The following is a 17,092-nucleotide window of genomic DNA, read 5'->3' on the forward strand; positions in this document are numbered from 1 at the left end:
GAAGAGAGCAGAGCAGTGGGATCAGTGTGGGGATCGACACGGGGCTGTGGGGAGAGAGTGGGGAAGTGGGGTCAGTACGGGGACAGCCCATGCTGGCCGCCCCTGCCCTGATGTCCCGCACCGGGGGGCAGGGGTAGCGGGGAGGGGGCTGTCGGACGCTCACCAGCTGATTGCCATCCCCTTCAAAGCCGCTTTCAGGCGGCTGCATTCAGGTGCTGGGGGACGGGGGGACCTCAATGCTCTGGCGATTATCCCTCCCAGAGGAGGGTTACAAACTTTGCTCGCATGCGGCTCCTGCGCTTTCAAGTGGTTTCCCGACAGCCGCATATGGGCATAATATGTGGCTTTACATCGGGGGATTTTGGCCACCTGAACTTGCCTTAAATTTCTGAAAAACAGAACAGTGCAACAATGCAATAATAGGCCCTTAAGTCCACAATAGGCCCTTTCAGGTGGATCCTCTGCCTTGAGGCCAGCAGCAGGAGTGGATTTAAAACTGCAAATGCACCTTTCAGGTGGCAGTCCAAAAGGCTACTGCAGCGTTAACTGGTCCACCTGAAAGGACCTATTCATATCCAGAGGTGCCTTGTAGCACCTCCGGATCTGATGGGGGGTGGGGGGATCGCTGTTTCAGCACCACCCGGCATAAATATGCAGCATAGCGATGGACATCTTCCCTACCCATAATCCCCCACACAGGTGGAACTGCTCTTTTGGTCCTTTCAAACTCCCTTGCAAAATGGGGGTGTTAACTGGGCCCCACTCACAAGGCAGCTTGAAAGAGTCTAACCCAGTCAGCATCGTCCAAAGTCAACCGGGTCCCTGCCCTACTCAGAGGTAGTCAGGGAACCCAGTTAAACTTACCCAGGATGTGTCGACCGGCGGCTTGAACAGCAAAATGGTTGACCGGGTTACCCCTGTGACATCAGTGCTTACGTGCTGGTGTCACTGGGAAACCCCGGCTGAAGTGTCTGTGGTGATCAGGGGAGTGGGGGGGCGTCGCTGCAGGGCCCAGAGTGGAGAAGTGGGGGGTTGAGAGTTTGCTGCCGTAGGGGGAGAGGTCAACATCAGGGGTGGGAAGCAGTGGGGGACTGCCACGATCAGTGGGAGAGGGGTCGGCTGCCACGGGGGCAGAGGGGTTGGCTGCCACGGGGGCAGAGGGGTCGGCTGCCGTGGGTTGGGGAGAGCACGATTAACAGTGGGAGGGAGACTGACAGTTGGTGAGTGGGGAAAACTAGTTTGCGTGACGCGAAACTTACCGCGTCATCGCGGGGGTGGGAAAACCCTTAAATCGCTATTGCCTCCTCAGCTTAAAAGGTGCTAGAGGCACTTTTGCCCCACTTTAGCCTCTGTCCCAGGAGGGCTACCCAGGTGCTGCAGCTTAAAAGCACCTAGTGTTTCCCACAACTGTTCCAGCTGCGTGGGGAATTATGGGTAGGGAAGACCGCCATTGCTATGCTGCATTTTGAGCTCTGGTGTAGCAGCGGCCAGCCGGGCTGCAACAGCCTGCCCCAGCCACTCCCTGACATCCCCCGCCGGCCGCCCCTGCCCCGACGGTCCCCACAGATCTCCCCTCCCCAGTGGGGCGGGGGCTGTCAGGTAGCGGGGCGGGCGGATGGGGGGCTGTCAGGCAGTGGGGAGATGAGTCAGCACCGCGGAGGCGCTTCTTCCGCATTCAGGTGAGTTGTCTTTAGCCCCAGATTGGGGGGGGGGGGGGCGGAAGAGCTTTACAAGGGGGTGTTCAGGCCACCTGAAAATGTCTGCATGGAACATGACACCAGAGTCCAACTAAGACCCTGTGGCTTCCACATGGTACACATCCCTCCGTTCCCTGCTTTCATTTATCTAGGAGTCTCTTCAACAAAACCATCATATCTGTTTCCACCACTACCCCAGCAGCCCGTTCCAGGCACCCACTGCTCTCCATATAAAATAATACCCCTCACTTTAAACACATCCCATCTAGTATGTGAAGGATCCAATTCTTGTTTTCGGATTGCTTATTGCCCGTCTAAATACCACAACCTCCACAGCACGTTTTTAATACATAAATTGGGGAACTCAATCTTGTCTACTCACTTGGGTTGGCGAAGCATTAAATGGTTACAAATCCGATCGCGAACCGGTCTGCAACAATCTTCTGCCAATCAGCACCTGAAATTAATACATCAATAAAATCCTCGATTTCAAATACGAGTGTTAAAAGCCTCCCCAGTTCGCTTTGGCACATCCCAACACAAATTTGTATGTACTTAGAAGGGCGCCTATTACATTCAGCGCCAAACTTGACTCGTGTCTGTAACGTTGAGAGATGGGACCTCCGTGGTGCCGTTCACTGTTTGAAGTCAGTGCTTATCGCTGACCACACCCAGTCTTGTCATTCTCATACAACACATACAAGGTCATCTTTTGCTAATGGATGTGAACGCTTCGGCATTCACAGTCACGAACACCCAGAAGAGCTCGTTGTCAGGGAGGGGGAGCACGATCGTTGATGGAGGTTTCAAAAGGAAGTGTAAGAAAGAGTCATCATCATGTTTGGGGCAAAACCTTACCAAGGAAAAAAAAAGCCTGTAAGGCATAAATATCCCAGGGATGCAAGAAACTGCAGATGGAAGCGTTGGGGAGGCGAGAAGGATTGGACGGGTTAGGCAGATGATCCAGGGTTAGAAATAGACAAAGTTTATGGAGTCTGATGGAATCTGAAGGGTGGGGGGTCTGTTCATGAGACTCAAAACATGATCGCGATGGGAAACGATGACCTTTTCTCCCCAGCGAATTCTCTCCCACATGGAGAGGAGGATGCTTATATTCAAGGTGGACTTAACTGCATCAGAACTTGATCTTTACAAGTAGATCACTGCCAGATGCAAAATATCGTTTTAACTTTCAAACTAATCAGAGGACGTCAAAAGTCAAGATCAAATGCTCCAGTTTCAGATCTCAGTTACACTAATACTTTCCTGTTTTTTTCCCTCTCTCTGGAGGATGGTCCTGAGACAACGACCTTCCTCATTCATCACGAACATGCAGAGTGTGAATGCAGTATGATTCCCAATGCAAGTCACCGGAAAGCAAATGCACAGCATTACCATCAATGTAATCATTTGAAGTAACTTTACAACACAAGAGTGGGCACGTTTGGAGATGAGATTTTAAACCAAGGCCTTATCTGTAAACCCCACTACACTATTCCAAGATGAGGAGGTGGATCTTGATCAATATTTATCTCAATCATTATTACTGATTTAGATTAATCCAGAAGATCTGGACATCACTAGTTTGCACAGCCTGACAGATTGTGGTGTGCCCATTGTGTGCAAATGCAAGATGCTACAAAACCAGACAAGGTGGGGATATTACTGGGCAAGTAGGCATTAGAAAGGATGAACAGGCTGGGATTTTTTACTGATTAAATAGATGATAACCTTAATTACAAAGAGTATTAGAAATGGCCTGCTTAACTATGGCAGATAAAATCACAACCAGTGCTATAAATATAACATGCTCATGATCAGAGTGAATTTTGGAGAAATACCATCACCTAGAACAGGGGTTCCCAATCTTTTTGTTCCTCTGTACACCTTAGGCATTTTTATAGGTTCCAGTGTACCCCTAAAAATTAAGGATAAAAAAAAACACAACATTGTGCAATCTGACTGCAGATTACAATACATGGTGTTGTTCTTCTTCTTTGGCTTGGCTTCGCGGACGAAGATTTATGGAGGGGTAATGTCCACGTCAGCTGAAGGCTTGTTTATGGCTGACAAGTCCGATGCGGGACAGGCAGACACGGTTGCAGCGGTTGCAAGGGAAAATTGGTTGGTTGGGGCTGGGTTTAGGTTTTTCCTCCTTTGACTTTTGTCAGTGAGGTGGGCTCTGCGGTCTTCTTCAAAGGAGGTTGCTGCCCGCTGAACTGAGAGGCACCAAGATGCACGGTTTGAGGCGATATCAGCCCACTGGCGGTGGTCAATGTGGCAGGCACCAAGAGATTTCTTTAGGCAGTCCTTGTACCTCTTCTTTGGTGCACCTCTGTCTCGGTGGCCAGTGAAGAGCTCGCCATATAACACGATCTTGGGAAGGCGATGATCCTCCATTCTGGAGATGTGACCTACCCAGCGCAGTTGGATTTTCAGCAGCGTGGATTCGATGCTGTCGACCTCTGCCATCTCGAGTACTTCGACGTTAGGGATGAAGGCGCTCCAATGGATGTTGAGGATGGAACGGAGACAACGCTGGTGGAAGCAATCTAGGAGCCGTAGGTGATGCCGGTAGAGGACCCATGATTCGGAGCCGAACAGGAGTGTGGGTATGACAACGGCTCTGTATACGCTTATCTTTGTGAGGTTTTTTAGCTGGTTGTTTTTCCAGACTCTTTTGTGTAGTCTTCCAAAGGCTGCGTTCTTGCACCAACCCTCTTTTCAATCTTCTTCAGCATGATGCTGAAACAAGCCATGAAAGACCTCAACAATGAAGACGCTGTTTACATCCGGTACCGCACGGATGGCAGTCTCTTCAATCTGAGGCGCCTGCAAGCTCACACCAAGACACAAGAGCAACTTGTCCGTGAACTACTCTTTGTAGACGATGCTGCTTTAGTTGCCCATTCAGAGCCAGCTCTTCAGCGCTTGACGTCCTGTTTTGCGGAAACTGCCAAAATGTTTGGCCTGGAAGTCAGCCTGAAGAAAACTGAGGTCCTCCATCAGCCAGCTCCCCACCATGAAATGTGCCATATAAATGAATAACCTTAAACTGTATTCATTTATTATGCAATAAAACAGAAAATGTGATATTTCTGCCATCAGCAGAAATTGCCCAGTAGCCTTTACAGTCCTAGAAAGAGAAGCAAAAGAGTTCCCCCCACCCACCCCGAATCACTGAATGTCCATTGATTCACCTCCTGGACTCCTCCACAGCCATGCATACTTCAGTGAAAACCATCAGACACTCAAGCTCCAGATCCAAATCTCTGACACAGTCAGGAAGCCTTCAGCACCCTCTTGTGTCCCAGTTCGGATACCTGGTACCCCTTCAGCCAGTCTGGTGCGAGTTCCTTTACCACAGTCACCAGCAGCCCGCAGCCTGCATAGGTTACTTGCTTCGACTGTCAATAAAGACCACCCTTCTGCCTGAAACATTAATTCTGTTTGTCTTATCCCAGACACTAACTTTCCAGCAGTTTGCTTTTATTTCCAGGTTCCAAAAACTGTATTCATTTTTCTCCAATTCATTCTCTGCTGTATAACCTATCGAAATATTTTGTAAAACATACCACATCATTTACTTTTATGCATCATATCAGGTTGTCATGGGCAAAGTGGGAACATTTTCCCCATGAAGTGGCACCTGAGAGGGTAGTGTCAGATTACTTTCTCATTTCAGGCATTGGAACACCATGTTTGTCAATACAGTTTTTCACCTTGCAGATTCAAAAGGTTATTGAGTCTTGCATCGACCATCCCAAAAGGCACGATATTCACAAGTGACAGTGACGCATGCACATCACAGCTCGAGTTCTCAAGGTATTCTTCAGTCCACTGCAAAGTGCAACATTTATTTTAACAAAAAAAACTTGCACTGCAACCATCTCTTTCCAGATTTCTCCGAACTGTTTCAAAGTGCACAAATTGAGGTTGCTTGTGCACAGTAAGATCTTATTCATAGCAATGAGATGAAAAATGCAACTACTATATATACACAGGTAACAGCAGAGTTTTGGGGACCAACTTTTTGAGTCAAATTTTTTTGGGGAGGGTCAACTTTTGCATGGATACTACTTTTGACAGTGGTATGTACCTGCATCATTCAAGACATCAAGAGCTTGATTGGGTGGACAGCCATGGCGAAGATCTGCGGTTGGGGCTTCGGGGGCTCCAGTGGGGGGACGGCCAGGGTGAGGATGCGCAGTCGGTACATCTGGAGCTCTGGTGGAAGGGTAGGCAGGATAAGGATCCGCGGTTGGGACATTGGGAGCTCGGCTGAGGGTTGGGTCCACAGTCGGGAGCTCGGATGGACGGGTAGTCGGGGCATGGGTGAGGGAAGACGGCCGAGGCAAGGGTCACAGTCAGGGCGTCAGGAGCTCGGTTGGGTGGGTGGTCGGGGCCAAATATAGGGGGTTGACTTTTAGATGGGATTTTCAGAAAATATGCGATATTTGGGCCAAAAAAAAAAGGGGTGAGGGAGCCAGCTATTACATGAGTATGTATGGTAAGCTGTTTACTTGTTAATTCTGGTTGAGAAGAGGGTTGTTGTTCAGGACATCTTGTTAACTATAGATCCACCATTCTCATGGGGGGTGGGGGGGGTGGGGGGGGGGGAGGGGGGTTTATAGCACATTTAAGTAAAAGCTTTGTTTTCTTTTCACCCCACTTAACAATTTTATTTAATGTAGTCAGTCAGAGAGAAGTATGGAAGAAACCAAAACTTTATTGCCCCTAAACTTTGGACAGAGTCCTGAGGAGGCCATAACCAAAATAAAGATCGAGAATGACTGCTTTTGATTAATGCCATTCTGCTTCATCTACCTCAGAGATTAGGATTTGGTGCTTGATAAAGGGCTATGACCCAAAACATTGACTAATAATTTCTACCCATGGATGCTGTCTGACGCTGAGCTCCTCCAGCTTCTCATTGTTTGCTCATGATCCCAGAATCTGCAGTTTCTTTGTGTTTCTCTGTTAGGATTTGGCCTCATGGTGCTGGGTTGCTGGGCTCATCGATGTCTTGTTGTCCAAATGTCTTTTAATCATTGTAATTGTACCCATCTCTCGCACTTTCTCCTGCAGCTTGTTCCAATATCTACTACCCTCTCTTGAGATAATTTGGAGTAGGAAACCGGTCAGCTTCCTCCACCATGCTGCTTCTCTTCTCTATTTATGATGCTGCCCCAGAACTGAGCTGCACCAAAACACAGCTTCCTTATTGCAAAGTACAGTTTCCTCAGTGTTGCCCTGTGGTGTAATAGGAGCGGAAGGTCTATACTCAGAAGTGTCACATCCTCTTCTACCACCTAAACCATCTCTTGCTTGAAATTGTTCCCACACTGAACAACTTTACTTCCTTTTGCTTCCTCCACATTAGACTCAGCAATACCTTCCTCTTGGATCATTCTTTTCTTCAGTTCTGCCAGGTTTCATACTGCACTTCTTTTCTCATAAACTTGGTGCTGGTTCTTGTTCTTGCATTAAAATGAGAAATGTAACCAACTTCGCTACCAGGTTCTATCTTTCTCATACAATTGCTTGGTTAATTCTGCCCTTCCCTAAATTTTGGGATTGGCTATGAACCAAATTTCACTATACTGGCCCATCGCTACCTCACACTGTAGACCATGTAGACATCTTTGCGTCTGAGCATGAAGTCCAAATCAAACTAAAAACTCTACTGCTTGCACTTGATAGTTATTCTGCCATCCCTTTCATATTCATGTGTCTGTCAGGAAGCTTCTTCAACCCCACCACTACTCTTGGCAGCCCATTCCAGACACACACTACTCTCTGTAAGAAATGTTTTCCGCACACATCTCCCTGATTCGATGGCACTTCTTCCACCCAGCTTCCTGCAAGGCCTCCAATCCATTCCTCTGGTTTTCAGCAAATTGCAGCTTTTATTTTTTTCCCAGTTTCTTTGATTCCTTTTTGATGCTGCATCCCAAACCAGATACAGGTTTCTTTCTCCCAGCCATGTTTGATTACCTCTCACCCCTTCCAATTCTTGACAAGTCAGGGAGCAACTTCTATCAATTCAAACACCTTAACCCTTTCATAATACAGGGCATATACTCCAGACTGGGTCCATGGGTAAACATTTACAGTATGAAAACCGGGACATGGATTGTTAGCAGTCCAGCAAAAACAGGGACACGGAAGAAATGCGCTTCTTGGGAGTCCCTTAAAACAGCGACATGGAGTCCAAAGGGTTAAGTTGAATATGATCCTAACAGCAAATACTTCTCCTTCTCTGTCAGGATTCCAAGGAACCATTTTGCTATATTCCTCAATCCCAACTGGACCATCTCCCCTTCCAGGATGCCCTTATATGCAAATGCAGAAAATGTAATACCAGTCCTCAGAAGTATCCCATTTACAATGAATAAGGCCTCAAAAAATCCTTCTTCTGAAAGAAATTGTATTCACAATTCACTTGTGGTTTTTCCATCGTCATCACTTTGGCACATACCGGTTTTCCAGCTGATAATGGCTATCCCTTTGGTTCTTTTCTCCCATCCTTTTTCATGCACCTCAAAACCGTGTGCTCTGCCCAACGGTGCTTCAGGATAGGTCTGTAATATTCTTTCTAAGGAGCCAATGGTTAGTTGAAATCTGATACACTGTTCCCCCACATTACATTATCTCTGTTCAAGTGTCTGAAAAACACCCCCATGGAGTTCACATTTCCAAAAGAAATTTCTTAATAAAAAAAATGCTCTTAGACTACAAGACCATAAGACATAGGAGCAAAAATAGACTATTCAGCCCATTGAGTTTGCCCCTCCATTCGATCATGAGCTGATCTATTTTCCCACTCAGCCCCCCTCCCTTCTGAGTCCATAAGTTAATTTTGTCTTTTAGCCTTACTTGGTCACCAGTGTAGAGTTCCGGTAGGTTTTTTGTTTATCTGTCAAAGTAATATTTTTGCTTTTCTTTCTGTTGTTCGTTGAATTTCCTCACTTTATCTTCCTCTATTGTTTTTAGGAGGTTCTCCTGAGTGGGTAGGTTTGATTTTAGCCTATGTCCCATCAGGAATTGTGCTGGTGACATTGCACACTCGAGCGGTATTGTGCGGTATACTAGCATGCTCTGGTAGAAGTCCGTTCCACTGTCTTTGTCTTGTTCATCAATCTTTTCATTGTCTGTTACAATTTTTCCACTAAACCATTGGACTGAGGAAAATGAGGATTTGATGTGGTGTAAGTCTCACTCTTTGGCAAAATGTCGGAAACTTGAATTGCAAAACTGGGGTCCATTGTCTGTTAAGACCTCGCTTGCCACGCCATGTCTGGAGAATATGGCTTTCAAACCTGTTATTATAGCATCTGCAGTGGTGATGTTCAGTCTACACACATCTGGATACAGGAAGTAATAGTCTGTGACTACAAGATAGTCCTTCCCTTGACATTCAAATAGGTCAGCACCTACCTTCTGGTAAGGTCTGTATGGTGCTGGGTGAGGTTTTAATGGTTCTGGAGGATTGCTTGCTCAATATTTCTGGCATATTGTACAATTTGATACTTCATTTGTTATATCATTGTTGATTCTTGGACAGTACATCACCTCTCATGCTCTTTTCTTACACTTTTTGATTCCGAGATGTCCTCCATGGATCTTTTTTAGCATCTCTTTTCACAGACTCTCTGAGATAAGGATTTTACTTCCTTTGTAGATGATGTCTTCAACATCAGATAGTTCTGCCCTGCAGTTCCAGTACTCAGAAACATCAGGTGAGCAGTTCTGCTTCATGTTGGGCCATCCATCCAAGATATTTTTCAGGACATCTTGTTAACTATAGATCCACCATTCTCATGGGGGGTGGGGGGGGAGGGGGGTTTACAGCACATTTAAGAAAAAGCTTTGTTTTCTTTTCACCCCACTTAACAACTTTATTTAATGTAGTCAGTCAGAGAGAAGTACGGAAGAAACCAAAACTTTATTGCCCCAGTTGTCTCAGTGTTTCATCTTTGTTTATCTCTGACTTTATGAGTTCCATTTTTGCATTTATATGGGCAGTGCACTTGTGATCATGTCCACGAAGGCATTCACATCATCATCCATTTTGGTGTTTGCGGGCTTTCTTGTGTCAACAGCTCTAGACACCATGTCCACTGTGTACATTAGCTTACCTGGAGTGTACGCCACATTCAGTGTATAGGTTTGCAGCCTAATCATCATTCTTTGTATTCTCAGTGGACATTCATTTACTGGCTTTTGGAACAAAGCAATCAAGGGTTTTTGGTCAGTCTCTACACCGATTGCTTGTCCTGACACAAACTGATGAAAATTTTCACTGGCGTATGTGATGCTGAGCAGCTCCTTTTCAATTTGAGCGTATCATGTCTCCGCATCTGTCATTGAGTGTGATGCATATGCAGTGGGTTGCCAGTCATCATATTTTTGCAGAAGAACTGCACCAAGCCCACTATGTGATGTGTCTTGATGATATCTTGATGGGTCTCACTGGGTCATTAAACCTCAGAACTGGTTGCTCTGTGAACAGTTTCTTTAGTTCCCTTCATGACTTTTCGTGGTCCTGATTCCACTCCCACTCAATGTTCTTTTCTGTTAGTCTTCTCAATGGAGCCATCTTTACTGAGAGGTTGGATATGAATTTACCCATATACCCTTAAACCTCTGTACGTCCTTTTTGCATAGTGGCCTTGGCATGTTCCCAATGGATCCCTTTCTGGGATCTGGTTTGATGCCCTCACTACCAATAATATCTCCTACAAATGTTAGTTCTGTCACCCTGAACCAGCATTTCTCTTTATTCAGCTTCAGGTTTGCTTTCCTTGTTGCTTCCAGCATTTTCCTTAGTTCTCATCATGCTCCATTCTCATGGTTCCCCAAACTATGATGTCATCCAGGTACTCATAGATCATATGGATAGTTTTGTGATACATTTCAGGAGCTGAGGCGATTCTGAATGGTCACCTTAGGAATCTGTATCTGCCAAATGGACGATTGAACGAGTACAGTCTTGAACTTGCTTCATCCAATTTCAACTGCCAAAATCCTGATGATGCATCTAACTTGCTGAAAAACTTTGCATTTGAAAACTGTGACATGATTTCTTCACGCGCAGAAAGTTTAAAGTGTTCTCTCTTTATTGCTCTGTTTAGATCTCTTGCATCCAGGCAAATTCTAAGCTTTCCATTCTTTTTATCCACAACGACGAGTGAACTCACCCTCTCGGTTGGCTCATCTATCTTCCGAGTCATGTTCAGGTTTTCCATCCTGTCCAACTCTGCCTTTCGTTGCTTTTGAAGCGCAAATGGAACTTTCCTGCATGGATGTATTATCGGTGGCACACATTTTTCCACTCTGATCAGGTGTTTTCCTGGAAGGCAGCCTAGAGCCTGAAATAGGTCTTTCATGAGTTCATCATAGACTGTCTCTCCTTGGTTTTCCAAATGAAGACTCTTTTTACCAGGTTCAGTTTCTCATAGGCTGTTAAACCTGTTAAGCCTGTACATCCTTTGGAACCACAATGAATGCTAGCATATGCTCTTTGTCCTTGTGTTTCACTTTGACCATGCATTCTCCTTGCACTGGTATATTAGTACCTGAATATTCTGTCACTTTCACTTTTGTTCAATACATCTTTGGTCTTGGTTTAATCTTCTTAAAATCAGCTTCTGATATTACATTAATTTGTGCTCCAGTATCCAATTTAACTCAAATGTATATGTCATTCACTTTTAATCTCAACATCCAGTCTCTGATTTCTTTCTTCTTTTCAGTCACAACATCTACAAAGAATTTCTCTATCTCCCTTTCATCTACTGCATGAACCTTGCTTTGTTGCACTTGGTTCCTACAGCAACGGGCATAATGGTTGCTTTTGTGGCACATCTTGCACGTTTTACCATACACTGGACACCTTTTTGGTAGGTGTTGTGTACTGCATCGAGAACATGGCTTTCGCTTGTCCCTTTCATTTTTCTTTGCTGGCCATGCCTCTCTTTCCACTTTGGCACACTTTTTGTTAAACAGTTTATGTCTGTTACTGCTCACAGCATCCACGTTGCAGCTAGTTTCACTGAACAGCTCTTTTGCCTGCTCTTTTACAGTTTCTGTAGCCCAACAGAGTACCATGGCTTTTTCCAGGTCTGTATTTTGCTCTCTTAGCAGTCTTTCCCTTAGACTATTATTTGGAATACCACACACAAGTCTGCCTTTTATCAGCGAGTTGGTCAGTCCACCAAATTCATACGTTTTGCTTCTGTTTCTCAATTCAATCACATACTGATCAATACTTTCTTCCATTTCTCTACACGTGAAAAATCTATGCCTCTCCAACTGTATCTAACGTTACAGTTAGATGTGCCTCAAACTGTTCCATTTTTTTTCCAATTTCATTTTGTCAATGTGAAGTTATTATACATCTTCCAGGGCTTCATCACCCACGATATGTAAGAAAATTGATGCTTTCACTTTATCACTTTTCTTGTCAGCTCCAACTGCCACTAAGAACAGATTGAAATGTTTGAATCTGTTCCAATTTTCAGCCACATTACCTGTCAACTGCTGGTGGGTGTAATCCTTCCATTTTTCACTTTGTTAGCTTCTCTTCACTGATCAGGTGCTGACTTTAGATTTTCCTTTTAAGGCATTTCCTTTTAGTTTCCTTCATCCCACTTTTAACACCATATTTCATCTTGTATTCGTATGTGTGATTTCATAGACAAGGCAAGGATGAAGGAACAGGTTCTTCACTATAAAGTTGATGTAAACAGCCCAGGAGGCATGCCGTGAAGCTGAAAGCCTCCATTACAGATCTTTCTTACAGCAATCTCTCCTTTTGTGTCAGCCCCCCACTAGCAGCCAAGTATAATCAAAGAGGAACTCTATCCTTAAGACCTTGCTTGTAGCAAATGCAACCACGATCACTATCATTACAGACTCACCAGTGCCTCATAAAGCCTCAACTTCACATATAACCATATAACCATATACAGCACAGAAAAGGTCAGTTTGGCCCTACTAGTCTATGCCGGAACAAATCCCCACCCTCCTATCTCTGTTCTTAAGTTTTATTCCAATTGTGTGAGAAAATTTTAACAAATAGACACAAAAATGTGAGAAAAAAAACAATATGTCAATTTTTGTCAAGCCTTTTGTGTTTTGGAAAGTAATGACACAGATGGTTTTCTGGGAATGGAACCCCTCTGTGGTGTGGAGGTACTGTACTTGTGAAATTGCTGGAGTATTACGTGCCTCCTGGTCTCACAAAAAAACTCCAAACCTGTTGACATAATTCTTACTAACTTAGAAGGAGCAGATTCCCTTCCTTCAAAGCATGAGACCTCAGTATCAGCCGACCGCGGCCCATAAAATCCAGACTACTGCTCCTTCACAACATCACAACAGGAACAACAGCACACCTGCAGCCTTCTATTGTGACCATCTTCAGGCATATGGCAGGCCAGCAGAATGAAGGTCATGAAAGGGTAGCAGAAGAAGACCATCTCTGCTTCCTGGTAGGTATTGCTCAGTCCCTTTTGTGAGAATTATCATTCTGGCGAAACGAGGGACTTAGTCCTGCAAGATGCTGACACGTCGCTTCAAAAGGTTACTGCAGAAATTAAAAGCTTATGATATAGGAAGCAACATACTGGCACGGAAGGTTGCAGGAAACAGAGTTTTCGTAAATCCATTGCTTTATGATCGACAAGGGACAATGAGTGGTATGCTACAGGAATCAATGCTAGAGCTTTAAATAACTACCGTTTATATAAATACATAGAAAAACAAAAGGAGTTGGCCATTTGACAACTCAAGCATGCTCCACCATTCAATGTGATCATAGCTGATCTTCTATTTCAATACTATTCCAGCCCAAACTATACCCCTCGATGCCTTCAGTTCGAGACAGCTTTCTCCTTCTTAGATAAGTTCAATCACTTCGTTTCCAAAGCCTTCTGTGGCAGAGAATTTCCAAAGTACGCCACTCACTGAGATGGTGATATCTCCTAAATGTACCTAAATGTGTAACTTCTGATCCTGACATTTTGACAGCTTGTTCTATTCCCCTAAATCAGTGGACTCAACCTCCCTGCTTTCAACTTCTTAATTTCTTCTCATCCTGAACTCTGAATAAAGGAACAGAGAACCCAATTTCTCCTTATACAACAGTCTGGGCCATCTCAAGAATTAGCCTGGCAATCCTTTGCTGAACTCCTTCCACGATGTACACATCCATGATGAGGTGAAGAAATCAAAATGGCACATGATACACCAGGTGTGGTCTCACCCTGGCCATGTACCATTCTATTCCTGTACTCAAGCTGGTTGTGATGCAGGGCAACAAATCCTTTGCCTTCTAAACTGTTTGCTCCATTTGCATGCTTGCTTTCTCTGGATTGATTTAAAGAAACTATCCCGACCCCTTTATACATCAGCATTTCTCAGTCTATCTCCACTTAAATAATATACTGTCTTTCTGTTTTTCCCTAACAAAATGGATAGCTTCTTATTAATCTACTTTATAATGAATCTCCCATGAATTTTCCCAGTCAGTAAACTAGTCCAAATCTAAATCATATTGAAGCCTCTTTGTATGATCCTCTTAACTCACAAATATTATATCTGTGGTACCCATTTGTCACTAATTGTCATCTGAAAGAAGATCCACTTATTCCTACTGCAAGACAGCACCCAAATGTGCTGGAGAAACTCAGCAGATCATACCGAATCCATGGGAAGTAAAGGGTAACCAATTTTCTGGGCCTGGGACACAGTTATTTATGCAAAAGTAGGAAGAATATGCTTCAGTTATATAGAATAATGGAGGGAACGCAGGTAATGGTCCCTTTATTTAAGGAAGGATTTTAAGGTATTAAAAGCAGTGCAGAGAAAGTTTATTAGATTAATAATTGGAATGGGCGTGTTAACTTATAAAGAGACTTGCACTTGCTGACTTTCAGAATCAGAATTTATTGTCAGAAACGTGTCGTGAAATTTATTGTTTAAAAATGCTGTAAATTAGTTTTTAAAAAATAAATAAATGAGTGCAAAAAGAAGGGAAAAAATGAGGTAATGTCCTTGTCCATTCAGATTTCCGATGGCGGAGGGGAAGAATCTCTTTTTGCACCTTTGGGTTTTGAAGAGTGAGAGTAGAATTCATTGAAACTCATCAACTCCTGAAAGGATGGAGGTGAAGAGGATGTTTCTCTTTGTGGGAGAATTTAGAACTTGGAGTTCACTGTTTAAAATGAAAAAAATCTGATTTAACATAGAGATAGGGCAATTCTTTTTTCAGATCAGCCCTGATATTATTGAATGGCAGGCCGGAGAGGCTCAAGCATTAGGAGGTTCCTAATTCATATGCATATCCATTTGGTTCCTGAAAATGTGTGGGAAAACACCTGATCACAGAGCCACCAGTACAGCAAAGCTGCCATTCAAAATTACCCAGACACTCCAACGACCACCCTCCCCCACCTCCTATACAGACTTGGAAACTCCAATTTTAGTTAGACATGAAGCAAATAAAAAAGCACCACAGAATGAGGCAGGGGTGAATGAGAGGGATGAGTTCTAAATAAGCTGTCTGAGATAGAGCTATACACAATCATTTAGGCTCGTGCTAATTGGAAGATGTGGGCTGGATCAGATAGAGGAGCAATTCAGATCTGATCTTCAGGCAGATCTATATGCCACACCTTTGATATCCCAGGAGTATTCCCAGGCACTTTAGAGCCATTGAAGCACTTTTCATTCTGAATGGTAGTGAGCAAGCGGTCAAGAATTTGCACACAATATTCCCCCACAGACAGCAATAAGATGATGGCTGAGGGATAAAAGCTAGCCACAAAGCAGCAAGAACTCCCATATTTTTCTTTCATCCACCTAAGAGAGCTGTGATGACCTCCATCTTGAAGAAGTCACCTTGCAACTGGCCAAATCTGCCTGTGTACATCCGGGCTGAATGTCATCAGATTTCATGGTCAAGCCATCTAATATTGGGAATGAATCCACAATACTCCATCAGAGATGATCATGAAGGTTTCCCTCCCTGTCATCGATGTGTTTTACTGGGATTGTTGTTTAAAGAGAGCTTGTAAAATTTGTAAGGACACCTACCACCCCACACATAGATCTTCCAGCTACTCCCATTGAGAAAGAGATAAAGAAGTATTAGAATGACAGTATTAGAATGGTGGTACAATTAGCGTAGTGGTCAACGCAACACTGTTGCAGTGCCAGTGACTGGGATTCAAATCCAGGGCTGCCTGTAAGGCATTTGTACATTCTCCATGTGTCTGTGCGGGTTTCCTCTGGATGCTACAGTTTTCTCCCGCTGTCCAAAAAAGGTACTGGTGGTTGTGGATCAGTTGGGTGGGTGGCACGGGCTCGTGAGCTGAAAAGGCCTGTGACTGTGCTGTATGTTTAAATTTAAATTAAATTAAATTGGAGCCAGATCCACCAGGCTCGAGTGAGACTACAAAATGATTACTGGACTGCTGAGACAACTTCCCACGATTCTACTATTTATTAATACTTTTAATATATGTATATAAGACATGTAATATATACACAAAAGAGTCTGGAAAAACAACCAACTGAAAAACCTCACAAAGATAAGCGTATACAGAGCCGTTGTCATACCCACACTCCTGTTCGGCTCCGAGTCATGGGTCCTCTACCAGCATTACCTACGGCTCCTAGAACGCTTCCACCAGCGTTGTCTCCGCTCCATCCTCAACATTCATTGGAGCGCTTTCATCCCTAACGTCGAAGTACTCGAGATGGCAGAGGTCGACAGCATCGAGTCCACGCTGCTGAAGATCCAGCTGCGCTAGGTGGGTCACGTCTCCAGAATGGAGGACCATCGCCTTCCCAAGATCGTGTTATATGGCGAGCTCTCCACTGGCCACCGTGACAGAGGTGCACCAAAGAAAAGGTACAAGGACTGCCTAAAGAAATCTCTTGGTGCCTGCCACATTGACCACCGCCAGTGGGCTGATAACGCCTCAAACCGTGCATCTTGGCGCCTCACAGTTTGGCGGGCAGCAGCCTCCTTTGAAGAAGACCGCAGAGCCCACCTCACTGACAAAAGGCAAAGGAGGAAAAACCCAACACCCAACCCCAACCAACCAATTTTCCCTTGCAACCGCTGCAATCGTGTCTGCCTGTCCCGCATCGGACTTGTCAACCACAAACGAGCCTGCAGCTGACGTGGACTTTTTACCCCCTCCATAAATCTTCGTCCGCGAAGCAAAGCCAAAGAGAAGAGAGATAACTCCATTACTCTGAGTTTGTGGTTTGTAAATCTCCTTACAGATGAATTTCACTCTCTTAATTTGACAAAGTTTTATGCCCAAAAAATGATACAAAGGAGAAAGAAAATCCATCAAAAATAGGGTGACAGATTT

The 17,092-nt window shown here is 44.5% G+C and overlaps 1 protein-coding gene across 9 annotated transcripts in view; it reads right to left on the reverse strand.

The window, feature by feature from the left end:
* Positions 1-17,092, reverse strand: part of LOC138764965 (F-actin-monooxygenase mical1-like) — a 155,857-nt gene that overhangs the window by 91,879 nt on the left and 46,886 nt on the right. For 8 of the 9 annotated variants that reach the window (XM_069941484.1, XM_069941477.1, XM_069941481.1 and 5 more), the window contains one exon: positions 2,080-2,154. The exons of the other annotated variant lie outside the window; for it this stretch is intronic. The gene's annotated coding sequence lies outside the window, so the exon portion shown is untranslated. The remainder of the gene's footprint in view (positions 1-2,079; positions 2,155-17,092) is intronic. 9 annotated transcript variants of the gene reach the window in all.

This window comes from Narcine bancroftii, chromosome 5 (assembly GCF_036971445.1).
Source record: "Narcine bancroftii isolate sNarBan1 chromosome 5, sNarBan1.hap1, whole genome shotgun sequence".
Taxonomy (NCBI): Eukaryota; Metazoa; Chordata; class Chondrichthyes; order Torpediniformes; family Narcinidae; genus Narcine; species Narcine bancroftii.